Genomic DNA, 20843 nt, shown 5'->3' on the forward strand with positions numbered 1-20843 from the left:
TTCTGGCAAGTGAGTGTCATTTGTTCCGGGTTTATATCAAATTAGAAAAAAAGGCTGAGAACCACTGTTCTAGGTAAGCATAAAAAATGGAACCTGGCAATTATCAACACTGTATGAATGGTGGATAAGGGATACATCTGTATTGTGTAAAAAAAGGGGAGACAATGCCAGGCGCAGTGGCTCATCCCTGTAATCCCAGCACTTTGGGAGGCTGAGGTGGGCAGATCACCTGAGGTCAGGAGTTCAAGACCAGCCTGGCCAACATGGCGAAACCCCATCTGTACTAAAAATACAAAAATTAGCCAGATATGGTGGTACACGCCTCTAATTCCAGCTACTCAGGAGGTTGAGGCAGAAGAATGGCTTGAACCCAGGAGGCAGAGGTTGCAGTGAGCCGAGATCACGCCACTGCACTCCAGCCTGGGCAAAAGAGCGATACTGTCTCCAAAAAAAAAAAGGGGGGTGTGGAGAGGAGTTTGTCATATTTGCTGAAAGTCACCAGATGATGCCTAAAGAATGTAACAAGCCTGCTGCTGGGCATGGTGGCTCACGCCTGTAATCCTGACACTTTGGGAGGCCAAGGTAAGTGGATCACTTGAGGTCAGGAGTTCGAAACCAGCCTGACCAAAATGGTGAAACCCCGTGTCTACTAAAAATACAAAAATTAGCCAGGTGTGGTGGCGCATGCCTGTAATCCCAGCTACTCGGGAGGCTGAGGCAGGTGAATCACTTGAACCTGGGAGGCAGAGGTTGCAGTGAGCTGAGATCATGCCACTGCACCCCAGACTGGGCAATAGAGAGAGACTCCATCTCAAAAAAAAAAAAAAAAAAAAAAGCCAGCAACAGCTTGAGACTTGACTGAGGTTTAGCAAGAAGCACCCTCATGTGAATACATGTTGACAAGATGTCAGGAAGGAGCATTGGTGCTGCTCTAATCTAATGTTACTCCCTTGCCCAAAGCCCTTCAATACTCCTTACTGCCCTCTGGATAAAGCCCCAACTCCATCACATGCTCCTTGAGGCTCTGCATGGGCTGGCTCCATAGCTTTTCCAGCCTGCCTGTACTGTCCACCATACCGCAGCGGCAGCCATAGCTATAGCCGCAGCCTCTTTCCAGCCTCAGAGCCTTTGCCTGTGTAGTTCCCCTTGCTTGAAATGTTTTTACCCTGCCTCTCCTGATAAATCTAACTTCTCTTCCCATGCTGAGCTCCCTCTGTTATCATAGTAAGAGTCCTTTAATTTCTATTTTAGTCCTTATCACATCTTCAGTCCATTCATTATTCCACTGTGTGATTATCAGTCAGTTTCCTGGGCTAGACTACAGACTGTCCAAGGACCTGAGAGTTTCCATCTGTCACTGCTAGAGTCTCAGGCTAGCAAAGTACCTGGCATGGAAGATATCTATATCTATCTACCTATATTTCTGCCTATCTATCCATCTATCTATAGGATGTGTATGTGTAATGATTAGAAAGCTGTCTAAGAAATATGATAGAAAAGGAGTGTGAGAAGCCTAAATAAACTTTGGGAAAATTAAAAAAAAACAACAACAACAACAAACAACTTTGGGAAGATAAGAATAAGGATCAGGGACCAAGAAACTAAATTCAGCCAGGCGCTGTGGCTCACACGCTTGTAACCCCAGCACTTTGGGAGGCTGAAGTGGGTGGATCACTTGAGGTCAGGTGTTTGAGACCAGCCTGGCCAATATGGAGAAACCCATCTCTACTAAAAATATAAAAATTAGCTGGGTGTGGTAGCAGGCACCTGTAATCCCAGCTACTTGAGAGGCTGAGGCAGGATAATTGCTTGAACCCGGGAGGTAGAGGTTGCAGTGAGTCAAGATTGCGCCACTACACTCCAGCCTGGGCGACAGAGTGAGACTCCCTCTCAAAAAAAAAAAAAAAAAAAAAAAAAAAAAAAAAAGTGACTATACTTAATATATTCTTGAAAATTCCTGACAGCATATGTTAAGCATCTTTACCACAATAAAATGATAGAAGTACATACAGTAATGCCTATATTAATTAGCTCCCTGTAGCCATTCCACAATGTATAATACTTCAAAACAACATGTACACAATAAATATATACAATTGGGACACTGATTACCATTACATTTCCAAATATTGCTTCCACTCCACTTCTGGAACTCTCATTGCATTTATCTTGGCCCCTCTCATTCTATTCTCTATCTCTTTGAACCTTTCTTGCATTTTCCCATCTCTGTATTTCTTTGAGCTACATCCTGGGTAATTTTTCAGATCTGTCTTCACTAATTCTGTCTTTGGCAGTGTCTGCTGCTTAATCCATTCACTAAGATTATTAATTATTGTACTTTCATTTTGAGAAATGAATAGACTAGAGAGGATTTCTTTTGCTTCTGCCTGGTGCCAGGGGACATTACCAAGCCAGGCTAATTTAAAGTAACTTTTTGTGCCATCCCCTAACATATACACATAGCAGTATGAATTCTGGCCCATTTTGAGGGACCGTGAGTTTGAGATAGTGGTAAAGATTTCTCTGCCTCTTCCCATTCTCAAGCTGAGGCTGAGACAAGCACATATCTCTAACATCTTTCTCTTGGGGAGGGGGCATTCCTCAGAACTGAGGGTGTTCTTCTCCTGGGGTCACAGCTTTATAGAATGAGGAGGGACTCTCTAGTCAGACCTCCCACCCAGCTCAGGCCCCAAGCTTTGTCTCCTGCCTGTGGTCCATTAAAAGCCAGCCCCAGAGCTTCTGAGGATGGCCAATGTCCCTAGTAAATAGACAGGGCCCATCCCTGCCTTTCCTTTCTGGATTTGTTTCTTTCTCTGGGTCTCTGTGGATTTCTCTTTTTGCTAGATCAGGAATATATTTTAAAAACTCGTTTTCTTGTTCTGTTTTCTCAACATTTTACACGTTTTGAGCTTACAAAAGCCTTCCCTGGACCTCAGGTTTACTCACTGCCAGAGAAGCTCATCCCTCAATTCATCTGATCATTTAGACTTTCCACGCCATTTCACTCCTAGGCCCCTAGCCTCATCTCTCACCTACTTCATGCTGCAGCACAGCATATTCCCTCTACCTCAGAGGTCCCCAACCTTTTTGGCACCAGGGACCAGTTTCATGGAAGACAATTTTCCATTTCTCCATGGATAATAGGGGGTGGGTGGGAATGGTTTCAGGATGAAACTGTTCCACCTCAGCTCATCAGGCATTAGTTAGATTCTTATAAGGAGTGTGCAACCTAGATACCTGGCATGCTCAGTTCACAATAGGTTTCACGCTCCTATGAGAATCTAATGTGGCTGCTGATCTAACAGGAGGCGGAGCTCAGGCAGTAATGATGATCACCTCCTGCTGTGCGGCCTAGTTCCTAACAGGCCACCACTGGTACCATGCACGGTCCGAGGGGGTTGGAATCCCCTGCTCTAACTGATCCTAGAGCCAATCAACAGTCATCTCCTCTACTCCCATTTCCCCAGCACTGCTGGAGAAAGAAAGTTGCAGAATCTTCCAGCACTCTTACTCCAAATACTCCAAATTTATGCAAACTGCAACTACATCCTCACTGCTACTTGGCATTCCTTTTTTTGAGACGGAGTCTCGCTCTATCACCCAGGCTGCAGTGCAGAGGTGCAATCTCAGCTCACTGCAACCTCTGCCTCCCAGGTTCAAATGATTCTCTTGCCTCAGCCTCCCGAGTAGCTGGGATTATAGGCACGCGCCACCAGGCCCAGCTAATTTGTTTGTATTTTTTGTATTTTTAGTAGAGATGGGGTTTCACCATGTTGGCCAGGCTGGCCTCGAACTCCTTGGCCTCCCAAAGTGCTGGGATTACAAGCGTGAGCCACCACACCCAGTCGGCATTCCTTTTTTTGTTTGTTGGTTTTGAGATGGAGTCTCGCTCTGTCACCTGGGCTGGAGTGCAATGGTGTGATCTCGGCTCACTGCAACCTTTGCCTTCTGGGTTCAAGCGATTCTCCTGCTTCAGCCTCCTGAGTAGCTGGGATTACAGATGTGTGCCATCATGCCTGACTAATTTTTGCACTTTTAGTAGAGATGGGGTTTCTCCATGTTGGCCAGGCTGGTCTTGAACTCCTGTCCTCAAGTTATCTGCTAGCCTTGGCCTCCCAAAGTGCTGGGATTACAGACGTGAGCCACCACACCCGACCCGGCATTCCTTTTATACATACTTTTTTTTTTTTAATTTCTTACGTTTCAAACATTCTCCACAATTGAGTGGTTCTCCATGACAGTGGAGCCACTCCCAAAGGGAAATTTTGAAACTCTGTGGGGATGTTTTTTTTTCCCTGGGTAGTCATGCCAAGCCTTTACATATTAAAATATTGTATTGTAGGGCAGGGCACGGTGGCTTATGCCTGTATTCCCAGCACTTTGGAAGGCCGAGGAGGGTGGATCATAAGGTCAGGAGTTTGAGACCAGCCTGGCCAATATGGCGAAACCATAAAATATATATATATATAAAATTAGCCAGGCGTGGTGGTGCACACCTGTAGTCCCAGCTACTCAGGAGGCTGAGGCAGGAAAATCGCTTGAACCCGGGAGGCAAAGGTTGCTGTGAGCAGAGATCGCGCCACTGCACTCCAGCCTAGGCGACAGAGTGAAACTCTGTCTCAAAAATAAATAAATAAATAAATAATTGTATTGTAACTTAAATTTTCTCTCTCCATTTGTATTGGTTTGTTTTTGAGACAGGGTCTTGCTCTGTAACCCAGGCTGGATGGAGTGCAGTCACGCAATTTCAGCTCACTGCATCCTCAACCTCTTGGGCTCAGGTGATCCTCCCACCTCACCCTCCTGAATAGCTGGGACCACAGGCATGCACCACCATGCCCAGCTAATTTTTTCAATTTTTTCTTTTTTTTTGTACAGTTGGGGTTATGCAATGTTGCCCAGCTTGGTCTTGAACTTCTTGGCTCAGGCGATCCTCCCACCTTGGCCTCCTAAAGTCCTGGGATTATAGACGTGAGCCACCCCATGCGGCTTCTCTCCTTCATATTATAGTTAGGACATATTATCTGTGGGGTAACTATATGTAGTTTATATTTTCTATGAACATCTTCAAGATAGTAAATGGAATGTTACTAGTTGTTATAAAAGGAAACCCTGGGCTGAGTGCAATGTCTCCCACCTGTAATCCTGGCACTTTGGGAGGCCAAGGCGGGCGGATTGCCTGAGATCAGGAGTTTAAGACCAGTCTGGCCAACATGGTGAAACCCCATCTCTACTAAAACTACAAAAAATTTAGCTGGGCGTGGTGGCATGTGCCTATAATCCCAGCTACTCGGGAGGCTGAGGCAGGGGAATTGCTTGAACCAGGGAGGTGGAGGTTGCAGTGAGCTGAGATCGCACCACTGCACTCCAGCCTGGGCGACAGAGCTAGACTCTGTCTCAAGAAAAAAAAAGGAAACCCTTGATTTGACAGAATTGAGAACCACAAACTAATCCTATTGAACCCACATCCTTTTCACAGGAGTGAGAATAACTTCTTTATGATGAAAGTCCGGCCAGGTGCGGTGGCTCACACCTGTAATCCTAGCACTACAGGAGGCCAAGGTGGGCAGATCACTTGAGGTCAGGAGTTCGTGACCAGCCTGGCCAACGTGGCGAAACCCTGTCTCTACTAAAAGTACAAAAATTAGCTGAGCATGGTGGCTCAGGCCTATAATCCCAGCTACTCGAGAGGGAGAGGCACAAGAATCGCTTGAACCTGGGAGACGGAGGTTGCAGTGAACCAAGATTGTGCCACTGCACTCCAGCCTGGGTGACAGAGTGAGACTCCATCTCAAAAAACAAATGGAAACACTAAGAAGAAAACATAGGTGTAAATCTTCCTGACCTCCAATTAGGGAATGATTTCTTACATATGACATCAAAAGCACAAGTATAGTATGTCAATCATCCTTCAATAAAGTGGTTAAAAAAAAAAAGATTTATCTTCGGTGAGGCCTTTGGAAAAAAAAAAAAAGGCAGGTAGGCCGGGCACAGTGGCTCAAACCTGTAATCCCAGCACTGTGGGAGGCTGAGGTGGGTGCATCACTTGAAGCCAGGAGTTCGAGACTAGCCTGGCCAACATGACAAAATCCCATCTCTACAAAAAACACAAAAATTAGCTGGGCATGGTAGCGCATACCTATAACCCCAGCTTCTCAGGAGGCTGAGGCATGAGAATCACTTGAGCCTGGGAGGTGGAAGTTGCAGTGAGCTGACATTGTGCCATTGCACTCCAGCCTGGGTGACACAGAGAAACTATCTTAAAAAAAAAAAAAAAAGGATGCAAATAGCCAATAAGCACACGAAAATATGTTCAATATTCTTAGCCATCAGGGTAATGCAAATCAAAATCACCATGAAGTACTACTTCACCCTCACTATGATTGCTAGAATCAAAATGACAAGTATCTGGCTATGGGTGGGCAAACTAGTTGGTTTTCCTGAAGAAAGCTAAAACTACAAAGAAGATTGTGCCAAGCCTTGAGTGTGTTGAGCCCAGCTGCAGAACAAAGAGAATGCTGGGTATTAAGAGATGTAAGCATTTTGAAGTGGGAGGAGATGAGAAGAGAAAGGGCCAAATGATATCCAGTTCTAAGTGTCATCTTTTGTTTTATAATGAAGACAATAAAATATTGAGGTTATGTTCACATAAAAAAGTCTCCAGACAATCTCTGGCTCTTTCTAAAAATTGAACTATCTTTTAAATGGGTGAATTGTATGGTATAATATTAATAGATGGTTTCCCCATCTCCCTTCCCCAGACAGACTCCCGATTATGACAAGGACTATGTTCCAAGGGTATCTGCATTCCCCTCACCCAGAATAAGCTTTGTCTACAATAAGTACCCCATTATATATTGGCTGAATTGAATGAACTGGAAATCAAACTCAGGAAGCGTTTCCAAAAGGATTTCCTTTAAATATGTTTTTAATTTTTAGAGACAGGTTCTTGTTCTGTCACCTAGGTCTCTAAAAGTACGGTGATTACAAGCATGAGCCACTGAGCCTGGACTTTTTGCATTTTTAAATTGATATATCATAGTAGTATGTAAGCTTTTCCCTTTTTAAAACTACTATGGGCCAGGTGCCGTGGCTCACACATGTAATCCCAGCACGTTGGGAGGCTGAGGTTAATGGATCACCTGAAGTCACGAGTTCAAGACCAGCCTGACCAACATGGTGAAACCCCGTCTCTACTAAAATATAAAAATTAGTCGGCCGGGTGCAGTTGCTCACGCCTGTGATCCCAGCACTTTGGAAGGCTGACACGGGCAGATCACCTGAGGTCAGGAGTTCAAGCCCAGCCTGGCCAAAATGGTGAAACCCCATGTCTACTAAAATATAAAAATTAGCCAGGTGTGGTGGCACCTGCCTGTAATCCCAGCTACTCAGGAGGTTGAGGCAGGAGAATCACTTGAACCCGGGGGGCGGAGGTTGCAGTGAGCCAAGATCACAGCATTGCACTCCAGCTTGGGCAACAAGAGAGAAACTCCATCTCAAAAAAGCCCGAAAAACAAAAAAACAAAAAAACCCAGGTGTGGTGGCAGGCGTCTGTAATCTCAGCTACTCGAGAGGCTGAGGCAAGAGAATTGCTTGAACCTGGGAGGCAGAAGTTGCAGTGAGCCAGGATCATGCCATTGCACTCCAGACTGAGCAACAAGAGCGAAACCCCATCTCAAACAAAACAAAATAAAACAAGAAAACTCCAACAAACTACTATGTCAGAACCTAAAGCTGATCCATTCAAAATAGTCATTTTAGAATGCAACAAATGAATTTCAATTCTATAGTCATTGTTAAGAGCAGGTTAAAATCCTTTAGGGGTCAGGTATGGTACTCACGCTTGTAATCCCAGCACCTTGATAGGCCGAGGTGGGAGGATCACTTGAGGCCAAGAGTTCGAGACCAGCCTGGGCAACATAGCGAGACCCTATGCTACAAAAACTTCTTTTAAAATTAGCCAGCTAACCAGGTGGGGTGGCTCACGCCTGTAATCCCAGTACTTCGGGAGGACGAGGCAGGCAGATCACCTGAGGCCAGGAGTTCGAGACCAGTCTGGCCAACATGGCGAAACCCCGTCTCTACTAAAAAATACAAAAAAGTAGCCAGGTGTTGTGGCGGGTGCCTGTAATCCCAGCTACTCAGGAGGCTGAGGCAGGAGAATCGCTTGAACTCAGGAGGTGGAGGGTGCTGGGAGCCGAGATCAAACCATTGCACTCCAGCCTGGGCAAGAAGAGGGAAACTCCGTCTCAAAAAAAAAAAAAAAAAAAAAATTAGCCAGCCATGGTGGCATGTTCCTGTATAGCTACTTGGAAGGTTGAGGCAGAAGGACTGAGTCCAGGAGGTCAAGGCTGCTTTGAGCCATGATTGAGCACCACTGTACTCCAGTCTGGGAGACAAGAGCAAGACCCTGTCTCTAAAAATAAAAATGCTTAAACGAAATCCTTCCTGAGTTTGATTTCCAGTTCATTTGACTCAGCCAACATATATGTGGCACTCATTGTGTACAAAGTTTATGCTGGATTAAGGGAACACAGCCAAGAGAAAACACCAAGGAAGCCTGTTACTATCACAAACTAAATAGTAGTACAGCTTCTCACTTCCATGGAAATTTAAAGACACAGTTCACAAGAAACAAGCAAGGAGAAGCCAAAAACGGCTTCTTCCCATTTGACAAAGAATAACACAGGGGAAAGCGTGAACACAGTTGCCCACTACCACAAATTATGCAGTTGAGTCTCCCACATTTGGGGAAATCACAGGGGCCAGCAAACACAGAATGCAATGAGTGAACCTCGCCCTGGGAAAACCACCTTTGTGGTCAGGGTATCTTCCCTGCCGGGTAAGTGGAAGGCATGGTTGTTGCCTGACATCTCACCCTCAGAATCAAAACACTCTTCACATAGGGTCACTCTTCTTGCACAAGTTCTAGCTTGCTACTTACAAGATAAAGACTTCCAAAGTTTAAGAGCCAGAAATGGCTGGGCACGGTGGCTCACGTCTGTAATCCCAGCACTTTGGGAGGCCGAGGCAGGCAGATCACGAGGTCAGGAGTTCAAGACCAGCCTGGCCAATATGGTGAAACCCCATCTCTACTAAAAATACAAAAATTAGCCTGGCATGGTGGCGGGTGCCTGTAAGCCCAGCTATTCGGGAGGCTGAGGCGGGAGAATTGCTTGAACCTGGTAGACAGAGGTTGCAGTGAGCAGATGCCGTGCCATTGCACTCCAGCCTGGGCGACAGAGCGAGACTCCAACTCGAGGGGAAAAAAAAAGGGAAGTTTTCAGATGTGATTGATTTAAGATGAAAAGCTTATCCAGATGAGCCTAATATAATCACAGGGTCCTTAAAAGAAGGACACTAGAAGACAGTGGTGATTCCCCAAGGATCTACAACTAGAAATACCATTTGATCCAGCAATCCCATTACTGGGCATATACCCAAAGGATTATAAATCATGCTACTATAAAGACACATGCACACATATGTTTACTGCGGCACCATTCACAATAGCAAAGACTTGGAACCAACCCAAACGTCCATCAAAGACTGGATTAAGAAAACGTGGCACATATACACTATGGAATACTATGCAGCCATAAAAAAGGATGAGTTTATGTCCTTTGTTGGGGACATGGATGAAGCTAGAAACCATCATTCTGAGCAAACTTCGCAAGGACAGAAAACCAAACACTGCATGTTCTCACTCATAGGTGGGAATTGAACAATGAGAACACTGGAAACAGGGCGGGGAACTTCACACACTAGGGCCTGTTGTGGGGTGGGGGGATGGGGGAGGGATAGCATTAGGAGAAATACTTAACGTAAATGACGAGTTAATGGGTGCAGCAAACCAACACGGCACATGTATACGTATGTAACAAACCTGCACGTTGTGCACATGTACCCTAGAACTTAAAGTATAATAATAATAATAATAATAAGAGAAGGGAACTGGAGCCGGGCGCTGTGGCTCACACCTGTAATCCCAGCACTTTGGGAGGCCGAGGCAGGTAAATCACCTGAGGTTAGGAGTGCGAGACCAGCCTGGCTAACATGGTGAAACCCTGTCTCTACTAAAAATACAAACATTAGCCAGGTGTGGTGGCGCGTGCCTGTAATCCCAGCTACTCAAGAAGCTGAGGCAGGAGAATCCCTTGAACCCTTGAGGCTGAGGTTGCTGTGAGCCGAGATTGCGCCATTGTACTCCAGCCTGAGCTACAAGAGCGAAATGCCGTCTCCAAGAATAAAACAAAACAAAAAAACAGGAGGACTCTGGAGGTCCACAAAAAGATATAAAGACAGAAGAAAAGTCAGAGGATGCTAAATTGTTAGCTTTGAAATGGAAAGGGCTACAAACAAGGAAAACGTGAAGGTAACACTTCCTTAGAGCCGCCAAAGATATTCAACCGCATACCAGAAGAAGAAAAACAAAAAAAAAAAAAAAAAAAAAAAAAAACCATACAAAACAGGAGATTATGATATAACACAGGGGAACCTAAGAAGGAAACACACAAAGCACGCCTCGTTATAAGCAAAGGAGAGTACAAACATAGCCCCCACTACTGCAAATTACACAATCAACTCTCCTACACCAGAGAGGCCTGCAGATGTCAGCACATTCGTAGCATAAGGAACAACTCATTTTAGAACTCCACCTTTAATTATCATGGTTTAATTCCCCCCACTAGGTAAGTGTAAGTCCCCAGGTCTGCCTGAGAGCTCACCCTTAGATTCAAACCACTCAACACATAGGATCATTTTTCTCATGTGCTCTTTAGACCCCCTAATTTCTGGAATAAAGATATTTTCCAAACTGCAATAACCCAGCAGCTATATTTTTAATATCTGGCTATTCAAAATCTTAGGAAATATAAGCCTAGGGTGCAAATAGCCAGCAGTCACTGCGCTTATCTAGATACTCCACACCCCTTTGGATGATCTCATTCAGTATGTCCTTTCCTAGTCTGCTTGGTGACACAACTGAAATAAAACTTAAAAATGCTCCACAGATTAAAAGGTAAGTAATGTAAACTAGCTCCTGCCTTTAAGGGTTTGGCACTAATGATGTCACTATGGTGTCTTTTTTCTTTTTTTCTCCCCCGAGAGACAAAGTCTTGCTTTGTTGCCCAGGCTGGGGTGCAGTAGTTATCGAACTTCTGGCCTCAGGGGATCCTTCTGTTTCAGCCTTCCCCAGCAGCTGCGAAAACAGGCGCACACTGGTTTCTTGCGCAGTTAAACAAGCTGCTCAATACACGTAACCTGAATAAGTTTGAAAACATGAAATTTGGTAAAATTATTTCTGAAAATCCAGTCTACATATCTGAAAATCCAATCTCTGTATAGGTTACCTACCAGTCCAAAGTGTCATGCTTACGTACAAAATGCTGTCTTTCAAGCATGCAGCAAATGATCAATCTTACTTGAAACATCAATTGCACAAACGCTAATTCTAATTTTGAATGAAGCAGGCCGGATGCTGTGGCTCCTGCCTGTAATCCCAGCCCTTTGGGAGACCGATGCGGGCAGATCACTTGAGGTCAGGAATTCGAGACCAGCCTGGCCAACATGGTAAAACCCTATCTCTAATAAAAATACAAAAATCAGCTGGGTGTGGTGGCAGGCACCTGTAATCCCAGCTACTCAGGAGGCAGGAGAATCTCTTGAACCTAGGAGGTGGAGGTTGCAGTGAGCCGAGATCACGCCACTGTACTCTAGCCTGGGCGACAGAGCAAGACTCTGTCTCAAAAAAACCCCACGAAAACCAAAAAAAAACAAATTAGAATTGGAGTTTCAGAGTTAACAGTGTTCTTCGTCTTTCCAAGATCACACTAGAACCACCCTAATATCCCACATCTTTTATCTTACAGAAGGACTCTTCTGGTATCTTCTCCTCTGCCAAAATAAATTAGCCAGTTTTTAACTTTTTTTTCCTTGTCACTGACTTCAAGCTCACAGTTTTCCATCTTTACAACAGGAAGAAATAATGCTGTTTTAAAAAATCTTGGGCCAGGTGCAGTGGCTCACACCTGTAATCCCAGCACTTTGGGAGGCAGAGGTGGGTGGATCACCTGAGGTCAGGAGTTCAAGACCAGCCTGGCCAACATGGCGAAACCCTCTCTACTAAAAATAAAAAAAAATTAGCTGGGCATGCTGGTGGGCGCCTGGGTACTCGGGAGGCTGAGACAGGAGAATTGCTTGAACCCAGGCTGCAGTGAGCCGAGATCGTGCCATTGCACTCCAGCCTGAGCGTCAAGATTGAAACTTCGTCTCTAATGATAAATAAATAAAAATGAAAATAAAAATCTTGGCCGGGCACGGTGGCTCACGCTTGTAATCCCAGCACTTTGGGAGGCCGAGGCGGGCGAATCACGAGGTCAGGAGATCGAGACCACGGTGAAACCCCGTCTCTACTAAAAAATATAAAAAATTAGCCGGGCGTGGTGGCGGGCGCCTGTAGTCCCAGCTACTCGGAGAGGCTGAGGCAGGAGAATGGCGTGAACCCGGGAGGCGGAGCTTGCAATGAGCCGAGATCGCGCCACTGAAATCCAGCCTGGGCGACAGAGCGAGACACTGTCTCAAAAAAAAAAAAAAAAAAAAAAAAAAAAAAAAAAGAAAAGAAAAATCTTGCTAAACAAGCAACAACTGAGAACATAGAGGTGTCTTAGATGGGGAGAAAAAGAACATTGGGAAAAGGGGGTAGGGGATTCTGTGATGCAAGCAGACACTTGTTCTCAAGTCTGATGTTCTGACAGTCTATCAGTTTTATTTTTATATACTTTCCTTTTCAAAGAAGTATTATGTAATATATATATGTACACACATATGTATATTTATGCTCTATAAATTGTCAATATTTTGTTTTGTGAAATAAAACACACTTTGAAATCTGATTGGAGGGCTGGTCGCAGTGGCTCACACCTGTAATCTCAGTACTGTGGGAGGCTGAGGCAGGTGGATCATTTGAGACCAGGAGTTCGAGACCAGCCTGGAAAACATGGTGAAACCCTGTCTCTACTAAAAATACAAAAATATCTGGTGGTGCGCGTCTGTAATCCCAGCTACCCAGGAGACTGATGAAGGAGAATCGCTTGAACCCGGAAGGCAGAGGTTGCAGTGAGCTAAGATGATGCCATTGCACTCCAGCCTGGGTGACAGCGGGAAACTCTTGTCTCAAACAAAAAAAAAAAAGAAAAGAAAAAAGAAATCTGGTGGAACAAGTCATGTAAGGGAAAAGGTAATGTATGTGAACTATACTGCTATTACCACCAAACAATTCTTACAACCAAAATGCCAGTTTCAGAAGATTTGTGACTAGCAGTGCCTTCTTCAGGCTAGAGTGCAGTGGCACCATCACAGCTCACTGCAGCCTTGACCCCCAGGGGTCAAGTGATCCTCCCACCTGAGCCTCCTGAGTAGTTGGGACTACAGGCACACACTACCATGTCTGGCTAATTTTTGTATTTTTTTGTAGAGAGGGAGTTTCACCATGTTGCCCAGGCTGGGCTCAAACTCCTGGGCTCAAGCAATCGACCCGTCTCCACCTCCCAAACAGTTGGGATTACAGGCATGGAACCACCATGCCCAGGCCACAGGGTCTTCCTTTCTTTTTTTTTTTTTTGCGACAGAGTCTTACTCTGTCATCCAGGCTAGAGTGCAATGACGCCATCTCAGCTCACTGCAACATCTGCCTCCCGGGTTCAAGCGGTTCTCCTGCCTCAGCCTCCTGAGTAGCTGGAATTACCAGCACATGCCACCATGCCCAGCTAGTTTTTGTATTTTTAGTAAAGACGGGTTTTTGCCATGTTGGCAAGGCTGGTCTTGAACTCCTGACCCCAAATGATCCACCTGCCTGGACCTCCCAAAGTACCAGGATTACAGGTGTGAGCCACCACGACCACTCCTCCAACCAGATTTCAAAGTGTGTTTTATTTCACAAAACAAAATGTTGATAATTTACAGGCCCACCTCAGCTTCCCAAAGTGCTGGGATTATAGGCATGAGCCACCATGCCCGGCTGCCCAGGCTACAGAGTCTTAAGTGGCTCATGAATCCTCACAAGTCCCAGTTTCAACATTTCACAAAAATTTCTTTGTTATTGGCCTAGTTATCAAAATATCTGTTCAAGGGAGTCAGCCTTAGGTAAAAAGATGTCTGTCCTCCACTGCCTTGTAACTCTAAGCAAGTTAAGAAAAATGGTAGTTAATAATCCTACAGAGGCTCTGCATACCTTAATATCCTTTGAGAAGAGCCTCATTTCTTTGATTAGAAAAAAATGAGGAGCCAGATGCAGTGGCTCACACCTATAATCCCAGCACTTTGAGAGGCCAAGGTTGCAATGAGTCGAGATCGCGCCATTGCACTCCAGCCTGGGTGACAGTGCGAGAGTCCGTCTCAAAAAAAAAAAAAAAGATAAAAATGAGAAAAGGCTGAGCACGGTGGTTCTCGCCTGCAGTCCCGGCAGTTTGGGAGGCTGAGGTGGGTGGATCACTTGAGGTCAGGAGTTCAAGACCAGCCTGGGCAACATAGCGAAACCACATCTCTACTAAAGCCGGGCATGGTGGCACGTGTCTGCAATCCCAGCTACTCAGCAGGCTGAGGCAGGAGAATTGCTTGAACCTGGGAGGCGGAGGTTGCAGTGAGCTGAGATCACACCATTGCACTCCAGCCTGAGTGACAAGGCAAGACTCCATCTCAAAAAAAAAAAAAAAAAAAGAGGAAATATATGTTAAATACTAACATAAGTAAACATATAAAATCTTTATAAACTGAATCTAGTAGATTATTAAGAGACACAATTGGCCAGGCGCGGTAGTTTACGCCTGTAATCCCAGCACTTTAGGAGGCTGAGGCAGGCGGATAACCTGAGGTCAGGAGTTCGAGACCAGGAGTTCCAGACCAACATGGTGAAACCCTGTCTCTACTAAAAACACAAAAATTAGCCGGGCATAGTGGCTCACGCCTGTAATCTCAGCTTCTTGGGAGGCTGAGGCAGGAGAATTGCTTGAACCCAGAAGGCGGAGGCTGCAGTGAGCTGAGATTGCGCCACTGCACTCCAGCCTGGGCGACAGAGCAAGACTCTGGCTCAAAAAAAAAAAAAAAAAAGAGAGACTTGGTCAGGTGGAGTGGTTCCTGCCTGTAATCCCAGCACTCTGGGAGGCTGAGGCGGGCAGATCACAAGGTCAAGAGATTGAGACTATCCTGGCCAGCATGGTGAAACCCCATCTCTACTAAAAATACAAAAATTAGCTGGGCGTGGTGGCACATCCCTGTCATCCCAGCTACTCGGGAGGCTGAGGCAGGAGAACTGCTTGAACCTGGGAGGTGGAGGTTGCAGTGAGCCGAGATGGTGCCACTGCACTCCAGCCTGGCGACAGAGCGATAGGACTTACATATATAAAAGTACACGATAAAGGTAACATTTCATATAGATGGGGAAGGAACTGATTATTTCAAAGACTGCTCAGAAAATTAGGTCACAACCGGAAAGAAAAAAAATGCTTCCGCCGGGCACAGTGGCTCACGTGAGCCTATAATCCCAGCACTTTGGGAGGCTGAGGTGGGTGGATCACCTGAGGTCAGGAATTCGAGATCAGCCTGACCAACATGGTGAAACACTGTCTCTACTAAAAAAATACAAAAATTAGCTGGGTGTGGTAGTGTGCACCTGTAATCCCAGCTACTCAGGAGGCTGAGGCAGGACAATCACTTGAACCTGGGAGGTGGAGGTTGCAGTGAGCCAAGATCACACCACTGCACTCCAGCTTGGGCGACAGGGCGAGACTCTGTCTCAAAAAAAAAAAAAGAGCAAAATAAGGAGTGACGTAACTGAAATGTACTGTAAAAAGATCGTGCCAGGAGGACCATGGTGACTCGCACCTGTAATCCCAGAACTTTGGGAGGCCGAGGCAGGAGGAGGACTTGTGACCAGGAGTTCAAAACCAGTCTGGGCAACACCTTGTCTTTACAAAAAATTTTAAAAATTAGCTAGGCACAGTGGCATGTGCCTGTTAAGTCTCAGCTTCTTAGGAGGCAAAGGCAGAACGATCTCTTTCTTGAGCCCAGGAGTTCAAGGTTGCAGTGAGATATGATCATGCAGAGTGAAAGGGAAGGAAGTATCAAGATGATTCTAGGTTTATGGCTTATGCAAATGGAAGGATGGATATGTGGTTCATGGAGGCAGGAAATGCAGGAAGAGGGCAAGGTTCTGGGAGTGGGGTGAAGATAATGAGTTAGGCTGAGTTGGAGAAGACTTTGAATTGTCCAGTAGGCAATCAGATATTTGCATCTGGAGGGCAGAGGGTCAGGGCTAGAAATACAAATTTGAGGGTCACTGCCACGCCTAGGTTATGGAGGATGTGCTTGCAAAGGAACCAGAAAAGCCAAATATGTAGAAAGGAAATCAGAAGTGTGGCATTACAAAAGCCAAGTAAGAGAATGTTTCAAGGAGTCTGTGGTCAACAAATACATATTGGGCTTCTATTATGTATAATGTCTTGTAAAATTGATACTGCTACTATATATGTCTGAGGCCTTAAAGAAGCTTTATCATAACCACCTCTAAAGCTATGCCTTGATTCAGAGGTTTTTTTCCTCAGTCTGAACAACATTGACTTCTTTCTCCTATTCCCAAATCCACTTGAACATGAAAGGTCACCATTTTTTTTTTTTTTTTTGAGATGCAGTCTCGCTCAATCACTCACCCTAGAGTGCAGGGGCTGGATCTCAGCTCACAGCAACCTCCATCTCCGCGGTTCAAGAGATTCTCCTGCCTCAGCCTCCCGAGTAGCTGGGATTACAGATGCCCACCACCACACCTATAGGGAGCTGAAGGCCCGTGGGATGTGACCAACTTAGCATTCCACTGGAGGCTCTATGATCAAACACCAAACTGTTAATCACGAATGCAGGATGTGAGCAAACTCACGACTGCTCCTGCTAACAGATGATTTGCTGGAGGCAATCACTCCCTGGCGCTGAGGTTATCTACTGCAACATCTAGAGAATGCGGTCTTGCAAGCCTACTCTGGACTGAGCAGCTGACCCCTTCTCCCACCCCCATTCTATCTCTTTTACCTAATAAATACACAGGGCTGTGTAAAGCTCAGGGCCCTTGTCCACTAGAGGCAAGGTAACCCCTGACCCCTTCTTCCAAATATATTCTTTTGTCTCGTCTTTTATTCCCGCGTTTGCCCTCCTTTGTTCAGCCCATAGGTCCGTGTGGGTTACATAGTGGTGCCCTGATCAACGACAGAATCGGGTGCTCTACACACGCCTGCCTAAGTTTTGTATTTTTAGTAGAGACAGGGTTTCACATGTTGGCCAGGCTGGTCTTGAACTCCTCACCTCAAGTGATCAACCCACCTAAGCCTCCCAAAATGCTGGGATTACAGGCGTGAGCCACTGCACCCAGCCGTGGTCACCATTTTTTAAAGTTCTATGTTCTTAGGCTAAAAAAAAAAAAATAAACTTCTCCCCAGCTATAACAAAAGTTTCATATTATTCCTCTCCTACATCTCCAGAAACAGCCCAGTCAACCTGAAAATGTCTCGTTATTGGAATACTCTGACAGGTTAACTATAGATATTAACAACAATAGCTCCTTCCTACCCTTAGAATTACATCAAGATAGCTACACAAGTCAGAAATGCAACATGTCAGAAATACTCAATAAAGATCCTGATAGATTATAAGCTCCATGAGGGCAGAGAATCTGTCTTGTTTACCCTGTCATCTGGCACATAACTAGCATTTAATAAATATTTAATCTTGTTTTAGTAATCCAATCTTCAGAGTGCTAATCCTGAATGGAGACCCCAGTCATAGGATTACTGTGGATCAAGTCAAAGAAAATAAAATATATAAAAGTACTCTACTTTGGCACTTTTACAATTGTAGACTTTTTTTGTTTTGTTTTTGAGACTGAGTTTTCCTCTTGTCGCCCAGGGTGGAGTACAGTGTCGTAATATCGGCTCACTGCAATCTCTGCCTCCCATGTTCCAGCGATTCTCCTGTCTCAGCCTTCCGAATAGCTGGGATTGCAGGCACGCTCCACCACCCCCAGTTAATTTTGTATTTTTAGTAGAGACGGGGTTTTACCAATGTCGCCCAAGCTGGTCTTGAACTCCTGACCTCAAGTGATCTGCCAGCCTCAGCCTCCTAAAGTGATGGAATTACAGGTGTGAGCCACTGTGTCTGGCCTAATTGTAAACATTTTTTTAAAATGTCTCAGCATTAGCATTCTGCTGAGCTAGGTATTCTATAAGGATTTATTCCAACTGAACATACGCATTAGAATACTGTAAAAACTGAGAAACAGACTCAGATTTATTATGTACCTTTTTCTGTGATAAGTACTGTAGATGTGTTAATTTAATCTTGACCAAAACCCCAGGAAATATTATCTTCTACTTGCAGGTGAGGAGACTGAGTAACTTGCTGAAGGTCACATAGTTGGTAACTTCCAGACATGTGATACAAATCCAAATCTGTATGACTCCACAGCCCATGCTGGTTTGCCCATAGCAATGTCTCTCAAATTTTTTCATGAAGTAACCTCAAGTTGCAAGAAAAACCAAAACGTATTCCCAGGGGGGTTTGAGAGATTACTGAAGTATCCAGTTTAAGCCTGATGTGTCTCTGACCTCATACTTTTCTCTTAAATTTTATTTTTATATTTGCATTTTACCCCCACATTTTGTTTTTATTTATATATACATATTTTTTATTTTTATTTATTTTTTTGAGATGGAGTCTCACTCTGTCACAGAGGCTGCAGTGCAGTGGCGTGATCTTGGCTCACTGCAAGCTCTGCCTCCCGGGTTCATACCATTCTCCTGCCTCAGCCTCCCAAGTAGCTGGGACCACAGGTGCCTGCCACCACGCCCGGCTAATTTTTTCTATTTTTAGTAGAGATGGGGTTTCACCGTGTTAGCCAGGATGGTCTATCTCCTGATCTCGTGATCCGCCCACCTGGGCCTCCCAAAGTGCTGTGATTACAGGCATGAGCCACCACACCCGACTAATTTATTTATTTTTAGATGGAGTCTCTCTCTGTTGCCAGGCTGGAGTGCAGTGGCCCGATCTCACTCACTGCAACCTCTGCCTCCCGGGTTCAAGCTATTCTCCTGCCTCAGCCTCCTAAGTAGCTGGGACTATAGGCACACATCAACATGCCCAGCTAATTTTTGTGTTTTTAGTAGATTCAGGGTTTCACCACGTTGGCCAGGATGGTCTTGATCCCTTGATCTCATGATCCACCCATCTTGGCCTCCCAAAGTGCCAGGATTACAGGAGTGAGCCACCATGCCTGGCCTACCCCATGTTTTATTAATTTTCTTTTTCAAAATTTTTAATGATTTATCCACACTACACAGATGTAATGTTTGCTTAATATAAACCATTTCAAATGACTTAGGTAAATCATTTAACTCTTCCCTCCCTGAAAGTTTTTTTTGAGAAACGTGATTATACAAGAAGGTGCACCTTCCGTATGTATCCCATAGCTTTTTTAGTTCCTAGTGCGTGGCTTCGAAAACCTGGATCCCAGTTAGAAAGCATGACTACAGAGCAAATTGCATTAAAGACATCTTAAGAATGATGATGAAAATAATTATTAGAGGCAAGGGCCAGAAGATATATATATATATTTTTTTTTTCTGAGACAGAGTCTCACTGTTGCCCAGGCTAGAGTGTGGTGGCGTGATCTAGGCTCACTGCAAGCTCTGCCTCCTGGGTTCATGCCATTCTCCTGCCTCAGCCTCCCGAGTAGCTGGGACTACAGGCACCTACCACCATGCCTAGCTAAATTTTGTATTTTTAGTAGAGACGAGGTTTCACCATGTTAGCCAGGATGGTCTCGATCTCCTGACCTTGTGATCTGCAGAAGATATTAATAGCACTTAATTGTATAGCTATAGAGTTGAGTGGGGTTTTGTTTCTTTGTTTTGTTTTGTTTTGCTTTTGAGATGGAGTCTCACTCTGTCGCCCAGATTGGAGTGGAGTTACGCGATCTCAGCTCACTGCAACCTCGACCTCCCGGGCTCAATCAGTTCTCCCACCTCAGCCTCCCAAGTAGCTGGGACTAGAGGCATGTACCACCATGCTGGCTAATTTTTGTATTTTTTGTAGAGATGGGGTTTTGTCCTGTTGCCCAGGCTAGTCTCAAACTCCTGAGACCAAGCGATCTGCCCTCCTAGGCCTCCCAAAGTGCTTGGATTCCAGGCTTAAGCCACTGTACCAGGCCAAAGTAGTTTTGAACTTTCCACTGTCAATGAAAGAAATTCTAAACACGACCGATTCCACTGAGTTTGACCAAACTAACAGAAGACTTATTGTTGAATGTGGTAATACTGTGCTTTTTCTTCACCCAAGAATCTGGGTGCTTTATAAGCATAAGCATGAATTCTCCCTGAGGATAGTATTTATGCGTCCACTGAGTGTTCAAATATAGTCCATATTAGAAGTTAAGCAATGGGTTGAGTGGCCAACCACATTTTGGCCAGTCCTACAAGACTTTCTCTGACCTACCAAATGGGGTATAAATGCTTCTCGTAGTCTCCCCACCAGTAGGGACTCAAAATCTTAATAGCTCGGGGTAGTAAAAAGGATACTAGGTTTGAATCTTGGCTTTAAGAAAACTGTGCTGAGGTGTTTTGTTTGTTTGTTTGAGACAGGGTCTCACTCTGTCACCCAGGCTGGAGTGCAGTGGTGTGATCATAGCTCACTCCCAGGCTGAAGGGAGCCTCCCACCACAGATTTCTGAGTAGCTGGGATGACCGGTGCATGCCACCATGCCCGTCTAATTTTTTGTACTTTTGGTACAGACAGTGTTTCGCCATGTT

The 20843-nt window shown here is 45.1% G+C and overlaps 1 protein-coding gene and 2 non-coding genes across 6 annotated transcripts in view; all 3 read right to left on the reverse strand.

The window, feature by feature from the left end:
* The window catches only part of TEX14 (testis expressed 14, intercellular bridge forming factor), a 134727-nt gene that overhangs the window by 112898 nt on the left and 986 nt on the right, over positions 1-20843 (reverse strand). The window lies entirely within an intron of this gene.
* On the reverse strand, positions 8687-8850 carry LOC115838476. Its single transcript, XR_004033501.1, has one exon. It is a non-coding gene; the product is annotated as a U1 spliceosomal RNA (small nuclear RNA).
* On the reverse strand, positions 10536-10699 carry LOC115838501. The gene has a single exon (XR_004033519.1). It is a non-coding gene; the product is annotated as a U1 spliceosomal RNA (small nuclear RNA).

This window comes from Nomascus leucogenys, chromosome 14 (genome assembly GCF_006542625.1).
Source record: "Nomascus leucogenys isolate Asia chromosome 14, Asia_NLE_v1, whole genome shotgun sequence".
Lineage (NCBI taxonomy): Eukaryota > Metazoa > Chordata > Mammalia > Primates > Hylobatidae > Nomascus > Nomascus leucogenys.